General features: G+C 33.6%; 1 long non-coding RNA gene and 2 pseudogenes across 1 annotated transcript; all 3 read right to left on the reverse strand.

Annotated features, from left to right (window-relative positions):
- Window positions 1-495: 495 nt before the first annotated feature.
- LOC110658525 (zinc transporter 1-like) lies at window positions 496-2,239 on the reverse strand (annotated as a pseudogene).
- Window positions 2,240-4,839: 2,600 nt separating this feature from the next.
- LOC131170443 (zinc transporter 1-like) lies at window positions 4,840-6,719 on the reverse strand (annotated as a pseudogene).
- Window positions 6,720-7,913: 1,194 nt separating this feature from the next.
- Window positions 7,914-10,543, reverse strand: LOC131170444 (uncharacterized). The gene is made up of 3 exons (XR_009141191.1): window positions 9,624-10,543; window positions 9,443-9,530; window positions 7,914-9,344 (listed from the first exon to the last, which is right to left on the reverse strand). It is a non-coding gene; the product is annotated as an uncharacterized LOC131170444 (long non-coding RNA).
- Window positions 10,544-11,159: the final 616 nt, after the last annotated feature.

Below are 11,159 nucleotides of genomic sequence, written 5' to 3' on the forward strand. Positions count from 1 at the left end.
TTAATGATAACTGGGATTAAAGTGTATGTTTTATCAAATCTCATAACTTAAATTGCATGGTTTTGAAAATATAGGGATTAAGTTATAGATTTTATTAAACTTAAGAATTAAATTATAATTTACTTGTTTTTTAAAAAATTTAGTATGATGACATGTTTTTTGGAAAGTCATAAAATATGTCCACATACCATATTTATATTTATGTTAACTATTAAATGTTTAAATAAGGTTTACTATAAGATATGACTATTAATTGATGCATAACACATTAAATTTGAGAAAGCATTCGATAATTTTAAAATATAAGAGTAACTTCTACAATATTTTACTCATCCATTTAATTTTATAGTTTGATTATAATTTAATTTTAATAAAATAAATCATATCAATCAATTATATATATATATATCAAAATTAACCCAAAAAAAAAACCTTGAAATCCTCTTTATATGCAATCTCCAGGAGTTATTGTAATTCAATAAAATACAAAAGAATTCAAGCCCATTCGGCTAGAAAAGACGCACAAGCAGCTTCTAAGAAAAGAGAAGCATTAGCTCCTAATTGAATTCTGAAACTGTTTTGCATTCTTGGGCTCTTGAAATCTACAGCTAGAAGATCAACAAGTGCCATATAAATCAAAATCCCCAGCTGAGGCTGAGTTGAAGATTCCCTCAGCAATTAGTGAAGTGGGACTATTCTCTTTGTAAAAACTTGATATGCCAATTCCAATTGCAATCCCTAGTGGAGTTGTGAGAGAAAAATGTTGCCATTATTGCTATACATCTGGATTTGAATTTTGCCTAAACAAGAAAAAAAAAATTGTTCATCCATATCTTAAGCTTAATAAAAAAAACATTAATTGTGCTTTAGATTTTCCTTTCTTTAAAAAAAATAACATTTCCAGCAATTAAAAGAAGGATAAAAATAAATAAAAAAATTGAAAAGATCATTTTAATATATTTTAGTAGATCTACCCTTTATATATATAATTGGCATTTCTTGCAATTAAATTGATTAAAGAAACAGGATGTTGTCATTGTGTCAACACTTCCAATTTTATATAATATATCTTGAAATGTACCTAATCCATTTATATATGCTTCTTTTTGTTTGAGAGGATTTGTAATAATTGAAATGAAGACTAAATTACAAATAAGTCCTTAATTTGACTTTTTATATATATATCTATGCCTAAATTCATGGAAGGCACAACTATATAAGACTCAGTGTATTTAACAAGTGAATTTAATCGGGCAAAAAAAGTCCATATTTTTCCTACCTCAAATATGCAACCAACAAGTCCCATCCATTCAAAGAACTGACGGAAAGACAAGGCTACCAAAAGAGGCTTTATAGTTTCAGGAGTCTAAGCACCCAAAGATATTCCAATTATCACTGAGTGAACTACAATCCCGACCTCCAATACCTGCAATTTTTGTCATTTTATAAATTTAAAATGATGATCAGTGCACCAAGCATCCCACATTTTTGAATTCCGAAGAGAGTTGATCTAGATGAGAAACAAAACTAATAATAATAATAATAATAATAATAATAATAATAATAATAATAATAATAATAATAATAAGCTTACTTGGGATGTAATCCGGCGTCTGATCAGCTGTGGCAAACCTAAATCCTTAGAAAGGGAAGCAGAACCATGGGCATGACATGAATAGCATAAGTATGAACATGTAAACGACCAGAATGTTCATCTTCTTCAGCTCTCTCTTCATCCTCATTTGCATGTTTATTCTTGTTGAAGTGAAGCCTCTTATAAAAACCCGTCACGAATGAATCCACCATTAATGTCCCAATTGTAGACATCATAACAACAAAACCAGTGAATGGAAAATTCCTGCATGGATTTTGCTCAAGGCAAGGAGATGTCAGATCATCAAATGCCTCAGGCAGAATGTGAATGAACCCATTTGCCAAAATAATATCAGCAGCAAATGCCTTTATCATGAAGAAAATGTCATTTTCAGGTCTTAAAGTTGGAATTTTGTTTGCCAAAAATGGGAGGCTAACACCAAAGGCGCTAGCAACAAGAATAGAAGCTACTGAACCAAGTTTATACTTGAGTGCTTGGCCTTCTTCTTGCTGTGCTTCTTCAAAAAAGTCACATGTGCACGCACTAGAAACTATGACAGGGAGCAGAAGAACAAGAAGACAAGTGATTTTGATCAGGATGCTGAGAGAAAGAAGAAGAAGAAGAAGCATGAAAGTTGATGATCATGGTGTGCGCAAGAGAGAGAAAGAGGGACAAATGAGAGAATCAGAGTTTTGTGTTAGTGTTCGTTTTGTTATATAGAAAGGAAAAGAAAGTGACCAAAAGTGTGAAAATCACTGATGGTTAATAAACAAGAGAATCTTGCACAATGAATAACAAGGGAATTGACCATACAAGGCATTCTACCAAATAAATTATTGAAAAAGTGTTGTTTTCAGTTATTTATCAAAACGGTGTAAATGTGGGTGACATGAAAAGGGAGGACAGTAAAATGCTAGTATTAGTAGCGTCCAAAGATAAAAATTCTGCGTTGATGAGCATTGACATAAAAATGCGAGTATAAGTGGTGTCCAGAACAGGAATGCTACTATAAGTAACGTCCTAGTTGTCCTAAAGCTGCTCCCGTGCCAAAAAGCCACTAATAGTGGTGTCCAAAAGGCAAGACGCTACTATAAGTAACGTCCTAGGTCCGCCGCCAAATTCCATGACCTCGTGAGATGAAGACGCTAATGATATTAGCGTCCCAGGTTGCAAAATTTCTTTCCAGTCCCTCCAGTAAAACACATCCCGGTGGTTTAAATTTTTTAAAATTTTTTTATTATATTTTCGTGAAATGTTGTATTTATACATTATAAAAAAAAATTATAGATAAAAAAAAAGATTAATGGCTTATTAACGTATTGTAAATATATGTATTTGAATTTAAATTTGTGAAAATATGTATTTCAATTTTTTTAATACTTATTTATTTTTTAAATGGTAATATAACATCTCTGAAGTGTAATTATATATTGTTAAAAAAAAAAAAGATTTACAGATAAAAAAATTGTGTTAAAAAGATTAATGGCTTATTAACATATTGGAAAATTTTTAAATATTATTAAAATATGTTTTCTCTATTGAATAAAAATATAAATATATAACATTTAAATCAGTATGTTTTTTATGAAGAATATTTTTTATTTTAAAATTTCAATATTTTAGTATGATAAATGAAAATTTTAATATTTAAATTTTTTGCATACACCAAATTAGGTACACTGCACAATATGTTCTGCACGTGACTTTTAATAGCATTCCCATAAAACATTTGTATAAGTTGCAAATATTAAATAATAATATTTTCATCATCATATTGTACGAGTAAGAAGCAAATGTTGTAGATATAAAAGAAAAATTGAAGATATAAATTAAGAGAAATATATAAAATAGCAGAACATTTAAAAGATGTAATATAATAAAACAAAAATAAAAGTAGCAACATATTTAATATATTAAATAAGACAAGTATAAAAATAAGTCATGTTCCACAGTCAGGTCTCCTTCTATGTCATCTCGGTCAAAGAATTCGATGTTGTCCCCCTTCTTCCTGATCTGGTGGATCACCTTGTGCATTTTGGGGTTGGTTAGGTTCTTCTTATTTTCGTCTTGATGATTCCCCCCCCCCCCCCCTCCCCTGTAGTAGAATGCAAAGCACTTTGTTCATAATTTCCAAGTAATCCCGCACTAGAAAGAATATGGCCTAAGGAACTAGAGTGATATGGTGCAAAGTATTGTTCTGAACCATATGCACCAAATGGAGGGAAAATATAATGTGATGGGCCAATACTAGATGGTCTGCCAAAAAGAGCAAATAAGCCGCTAGATGGTGTTTGCGGCTGTTGACTCTCAATGAAGTAAAATATGGTTCTGCTGTGCATGTGAGATTGGTATGGCATCCATGTAGCTGTTGGCCAGGGACTGATGGGCCAGACACCCAACCATTGTATTGTGTTGGGATACTTTCTGAATATGGTTAGAAAATGGTGGACAGACCAGGATCAGATGGTGCAGGTGGCATGGGAACTGGATCAGAAGGATCAAGGCAATAAGGGTGGAATGCAAAAAGTGGGGCCAAAACATCACGAGGTGCCAATTGTGGATGAACTGGCTATTGTCGACGTTGAGCAGAACGTGATCGACGTCGTCTATGTGAGGGCTCAGGCTGCTCAACTGGTTGCTCCTCTTCTAATTCATCTATGAAAGTTGCTACTTGAGGTGCAGGCTGAGGAGGAGACATCTGACAAAGGCAACCTTTTTGCTCTAGAGCATTCATCATATTCCTCAATGTATGCCTAACTTCCTCCACATTTTTAGCTGATGAGTTCTATAATTTTAGCAAACAATCCTCAATTTCATTCTCCTGTTAAAAAAAAACATATATATAATAAATAAAATTTTATTGCACAAAATTATTTAATGAATAATAGTAACATGTGTTTGAAAATATTACCGCAGAACCAATAGCAGCTCCACTGATTGAGATCCAACGTCTAGCAACTCAACAGTACCACTCTATATACTCAAAATGATGGTGGAGTGGTTGTACCATTTGTTGCCCCCTGAATAATAAATTGTTATCGCCTATTCTAGCAATTAATGTAGGTGGCATAGTGGTGCTCCCAATTACTCTCACTCAATCAGAGAGTAATCTTGTGCAACTCGTTTGTTTGCATCGGTGGCTGTGGAATAGGTTGAACCAATCTAAACCGGCGAAGCACCCTATCAGACTGGTGCCATTCAACGATAATGAAATCATCTTTAAAATATATCAAAATTAACCTTAAAAAAAAAACTTGAAATCCTCTTTATATGCAATCTCCAGGAGTTATTGTAATTCAATAAAATACAAAAGAATTCAAGCCCATTCGGCTAGAAAAGACATACAAGCAGCTCCTAAGAAAAGAGAAGCATTAGCTCCTAATTGAATTCTGAAACTGTTTTGCATTCTTGGGCTCTTGAAATCTGCAGCTAGAAGATCAACAAGTGCCATATAAATCAAAATCCCAGCTGAGGCTGAGTTGAAGATTCCCTCAGCAATTAGTGAAGTGGGATTATTCTCTTTGTAAAAACTTGATATGCCAATTCCAATTGCAATCCCTAGTGGAGTTGTGAGAGAGAAAAATGTTGCCATTATTGGTGTACATCTGGATTTGAATTTTGCCTAAACAAGAAAAAAAAATTGTTCATCCATATCTTAAGCTTAATAAAAAAAAATTAATAGTGCTTTAGATTTTCCTTTCTTTAAAAAAAATAACATTTCCAGCAATTAAAAGAAGGATAAAAATAAAAAAAAATTGAAAAGATCATTTTAATATATTTTAGTAGATCTACCCTAATTATAGGGCTTTTTATATATAATTGGCATTTCTTGCAATTAAATTGATTAAAGAACAGGATGTTGTCACTGTGTCAACACTTCCAATTCTATATAATATATCTTGAAATGTACCTAATCCATTTATATATGCTTCTTTTTGTTTGAGAGGATTTGTAATAATTGAAATGAAGACTAAATTACAAATAAGTCCTCAATTTGAATTTTTATATATATATCTATGCCTAAATTCATGGAAGGCACAATTATATAAGACTTGGTGTATTTAATAAGTGAATTTAATGGGGCAAAAAAAATCCATATTTTTCCTACCTCAAATATGCAACCAACAAGTCCCATCCCCTCAAAGAACTGACGGAAAGACAAGGCTACCAAAAGAGGCTTTATAGTTTCAGGAGTCTAAGCACCCAAAGATATTCCAATTATCACTGAGTGAACTACAATCCCGACCTCCAATACCTGCAATTTTTATCATTTCATAAATTAAAAATGATGATCAGTGCACCAAGCATCCCACATTTTTGAATTTCGAAGAGAATTGATCTAGATGAGAAACAAAAGTAATAATAATAATAATAATAATAATAATAATAATAATAATAATAATAATAATAATAAGCTTACTTGGGATGTAATCCGGCGTCTGATCAGCTGTGGCAAACCTAAATCCTTAGAAAGGGAAGCAGAACCATGGGCATGACATGAATAGCATAAGTATGAACATGTAAATGACCAGAATGTTCATCTTCTTCAGCTCTCTCTTCATCCTCATTTGCATGTTTATTCTTGTTGAAGTGAAGCCTCTTATAAAAACCCGTCGTGAATGAATCCACCATTAATGTCCCAATTGTAGACATCATAGCAACAAAACCAGTGAATGGAAAATTCCTGCATGGATTTTGCTCAAGGCAAGGAGATGTCAGATCATCAAATGCCTCAGGCAGAATGTGAATGAACCTATTTGCCAGAATAATACCAGTAGCAAATGCCTTTATCATGAAGAAAATGTCATTTTCAGGTCTTAAAGTTGGAATTTTGTTTGCCAAAAATGGGAGGCTAACACCAAAGGCGCCAGCAACAAGAATAGATGCTACTGAACCAAGTTTATACTTGAGTGCTTGGCCTTCTTCTTGCTGTGCTTCTTCAAAAAAGTCACATGTGCACACACTAGAAACTATGACAGGGAGCAGAAGAACAAGGAAACAAGTGATTTTGATCAGGATGCTGAGAGAAAGAAGAAGAAGAAGAAGAAGAAGAAGAAGAAGAAGAAGAAGAAGAAGAAGCATGAAAGTTGATGATCATGGTGTGCGCAAGAGAGAGAAAGAGAGACAGATGAGAGAATCAGAGTTTTGTGTTAGTGTTCGTTTTGTTATATAGAAAGGAAAAGAAAGTGACCAAAAGTGTGAAAATCACTAATGGTTAATAAACAAGAGAATCTTGCACAATGAATAACAAGGGAATTGACCACACAAGGTATTCTACCAAATAAATTATTAAAAAAGTGTTGTGTTTCAATTATTTATTAAAACGGTGTAAATGTGGATGACATGAAAAGGGAGGACAGTAAAATGCTAGTATTAGTAGCGTCCAGAGATAAAAATTCTGCGTTGATGAGCATTGACATAAAAATGCCAGTATAAGTGGTGTCCAGAACAGGAACACTACTATAAGTAACGTCCTGGTTGTCCCAAAGCTGCTCCCGTGCCAAAAAGCCACCAATAGTGGCGTCCAAAAGGCAGGACGCTACTATAAGTAACGTCCTAGGTCCGCTGCCAAATTCCATGGCCTCGTGAGATGAAGACGCTAATGATATTAGCATCCCAGGTTGCAAAATTTCTTTCCAGTCCCTCCAGTAAAACACGTCCCGGTGGTTTAAATTTTTTAAAATTTTTTTATTATATTTTCGTGAAATGTTGTATTTATACATTATAAAAAAAATTATAGATAAAAAAAAAAGATTAATGGCTTATTAACGTATTGTAAATATATTTATTTGAATTTAAATTTGTGAAAATATGTATTTCAATTTTTTTAATAATTATTTATTTTTTAAATGGTAATATAACATCTCTGAAGTATAATTATATATTGTTAAAAAAAAGATTTACAGATAAAAAAAATTGTGTTAAAAAGATTAATGGCTTATTAACATATGGGAAAATTTTTAAATATTATTAAAATATGTTTTCTCTATTGAATAAAAATATAAATATATAACATTAAAATCAGTATGTTTTTTATGAAGAATATTTTTTATTTTAAAATTTCAATATTTTAGTATGATAAATGAAAATTTTAATATTTAAATTTTTTGCATACACCAAATTAGGTACACTGCACAATATGTTCTGCACGTGACTTTTAATAGCGTTCCCATAAAACATTTGTATAAGTTGCAACTATTAAATAATAATATTTTCATCATCATATTGTACGAGTAAGAAGCAAATGTTATGGATATAAAAGAAAAATTGAAGATATAAATTAAGAGAAATATATAAAATAGCATAATGTTTAAAAAATGTAATATAATAAAACAAAAATAAAAGTAGCAACATATTTAATATATTAAATAAGACAAGTATAAAAATAAGTCATGTTCCACAGCCAAGTCTCCTTATATGTCACTCGGTCAAAGAACTCGATGTTGTCCCCCTTCTTCCTGATCTGGTGGATCACCTTGTGCATGTTGGGGTTGGTTAGGTTCTCCTTATTCTCGTCTTGATGATTCCCCCCCTGCAGTAGAATGCAAACCACTTTGTTCATAATTTCCAAGTAATCCCGCACTAGAAGGAATATGGCCTAAGGTACCAGAGTGATATGGTGCAAAGTATTGTTCTGAACCATATGCACCAAATGGAGGGAAAATATAATATGATGGGCCAATACTAGATGGTCTGCCAAAAAGAGCAAATAAGCCGCTAGGTGGTGTTTGCGGCTGTTGACTCTCAATGAAGTCAAATATGGTTTTACTGTGCATGTGAGATTGGTATGGCATCCATGTAGCTGTTGGGCTAGGGACTGATGGGCCAGACACCCAACCATTGTATTGTGTTGGGATACTTTCTGAATATGGTTAGAAAATGGTGGACGGACCAGGATCAGATGGTGCAGGTGGCATGGGAACTGGATCAGAAGGATCAAGGCAATAAGGGTGGAATGCAAAAGGTGGGGGCAAAACATCACGAGGTGCCAATTGTGGATGAACTGGCTATTGTCGACGTCGAGCTGAACGTGATCGACGTCGTCTATGTGAGGGCTCAGGCTGCTCAACTGGTTGCTCCTCTTCTAATTCATCTATGAAAGTTGCTACTTGAGGTGCAGGCTGAGGAGGAGACATCTGACAAAGGCAACTTTTTTGCTCTAGAGCATTCATCATATTCCTCAGTGTATGCCTAACTTCCTCCACTTTTTTAGTTAATGAGTTCTATAATTTTAGCAAACAATCCTCAATTTCATCCTCCTGTTAAAAAAAAAACATATATATAATAAATAAAATTTTATTGCACAAAATTATTTAATGAATAATAGTAACATGTGTTTGAAAATATTATCGCAGAACCAATAGCAACTCCACTGATTGAGATCCAACGTCTAGCAACTCAACAGTACCACTCCATATGCTCAAAATGATGGTGGAGTGGTTGTACCATTTGTTGCCCCCTTAATAATAAATTGTTGTCGCCTATTCTAGCGATTAATGTAGGTGGCATAGTGGTGCTCCCAATTACTCTCACTCAATCAGAGAGTAATCTTGTGCAACTCGTTTGTTTGCATCGGTGGCCGTGGAATAGGTTGAACCAATCCAAACTGGTGAAGCACCCTATCAGACTAGTGCTATTCAACAATATGAAAGCAAACTAATGGCACCACTGCCTTCCAGATGGGATAGCCTTAAACACAAATGTCTGGAAGCTCATCTAACAATTCATTGGTATATGGTTCCCATGTAATCTGCAAGTTAATGGTCACAACACATTAAGTAAGGATAAATGTAAAGAAAAAATATAACAAACGAATGTTTTAACTATAATTATGGAAGTGTAGTTTACATCTTGAGGGCGCATCCGGTCAAGGTTGCACTGGATTTGTGGTAGTAAATGGGTTGTCACTTCAGTAATTTGTCCAACCCGACTCCACCTGTTAGTTGAAAAGAAAAATTTAGATGTAATGAAATAAAAATGAAATGAAACATTTCTTAATTGTTATTAATATAAAAGTATAGGGACATACCTAGCACCTAGTAGTGCATCATCAGGTGTTGATGGATCTCTTAATGATGGAGATATTATTTTAAATCTCTCCCAAGCCCAGATCTGCAACAGGAATAGTGGCCCTGAAATCTCCTTTGTTTCAATGACTGCAGCACGACATAATTCCTGGTAAAGAAAGGCTAAGCATGCTCTCCCCCTAACTATATGTTGCAGCTTCCCTCAAGTCTTCTAAAAGCAGAAGGAACATCAAGTTCACACGTGAGTTTGTTTTATTAGGAAAAATGGAACCGATGAGTCGTAATATATAGGCTCGTGCATGGCATAAAACAGTTAAGTCATCTACAAACTGTGGAATATCTCTAAACTCATCAACTAACCATGATAATTTTAGTGTATGCCCTCTAATCATAGCCGGGGTGGTCTAACGCCCAAAAGCATCTCACAAACTGCTGGCCAGTCGGCCCTTCACCTCCCAGTAACTGGAGAACCATCAACTGGCAAACTAGAAATAATGCCTACATTTTGTAGAGTGATTGTACACTCACCATTTGGCATCATGAATGTATGGGTATCTGGTCACCATCGCTCTACAAAGGCACTATTTAGGTGCTAGTCAAGAGTGAAGAATCCTAGTTGAGCAATTCCAATAAATCCAGAATTTGTTAGATGGGGAATTATTCTATTATCAATGTTAGCATGTAAGATGTTCCCTTGCCTCCTGCAAGTAAGCACTTCATGCTCAAGTTTACCATTCCAAATTGCTTCAGAACGGTGCTGTGACTGGAGACGAAGAAGTTGTGGATCAATTGGACCTGGCATTATGTAATCTCTCCTTTCTTGTTCTCTTGCTATACCTATTCATTGTGGCAAATATACATTTAAAAATATAGAATTTCACAACTATAACAATGCATATATTTCTATTGCACAATGTTTCAAACATTTAATAAAGGAATTTTATAAACAAACATTTTACTTCGTGCGTTAATTATAACTATTCAATACATAGGTAATACAAACATAGATGAAAAATATAGTTTCATACATAAACAAAATATGTACATATTGTTCATGATATTATAACTAACTAGGTCAGTCTAACTATTTTCTTCATTAGACATGATTTAATTAGTTCATCATAAAGGTCTTTGTCTAATTTATAATCGATTTTAGATAACATAGGCTTCACTAGACTATATCTGTTACTATAACGCATCTTTATACTAGTGGACCGAAACATAGTCCTGTTGGCAACCCAAGTAGTATACTCTTTCACAAAGTGTCTAAGTAGTAGTAAATATGATGGGGTACGGTTCGCTTCCAATTTTCACCATACATGATCGAGTATACCCTTATGTTGAATAGAACTAAAAGCTAACTTCAAAGCCAAATATCTAGATTTATTTGTTAATAGCTCTCCTTTCCATATAATTTGTTGAATTAGCTCGTTCACCCTTATCATATGCATCACAAGGAAAAGTAGGTAATCCCCTGTGGTTGAGATTGTTATTTCCATAGGTAGATCAACCAAATTCTTAATCATAGCATGCACCCT

This window comes from Hevea brasiliensis, chromosome 11, assembly GCF_030052815.1.
Source record: "Hevea brasiliensis isolate MT/VB/25A 57/8 chromosome 11, ASM3005281v1, whole genome shotgun sequence".
Taxonomy (NCBI): Eukaryota; Viridiplantae; Streptophyta; class Magnoliopsida; order Malpighiales; family Euphorbiaceae; genus Hevea; species Hevea brasiliensis.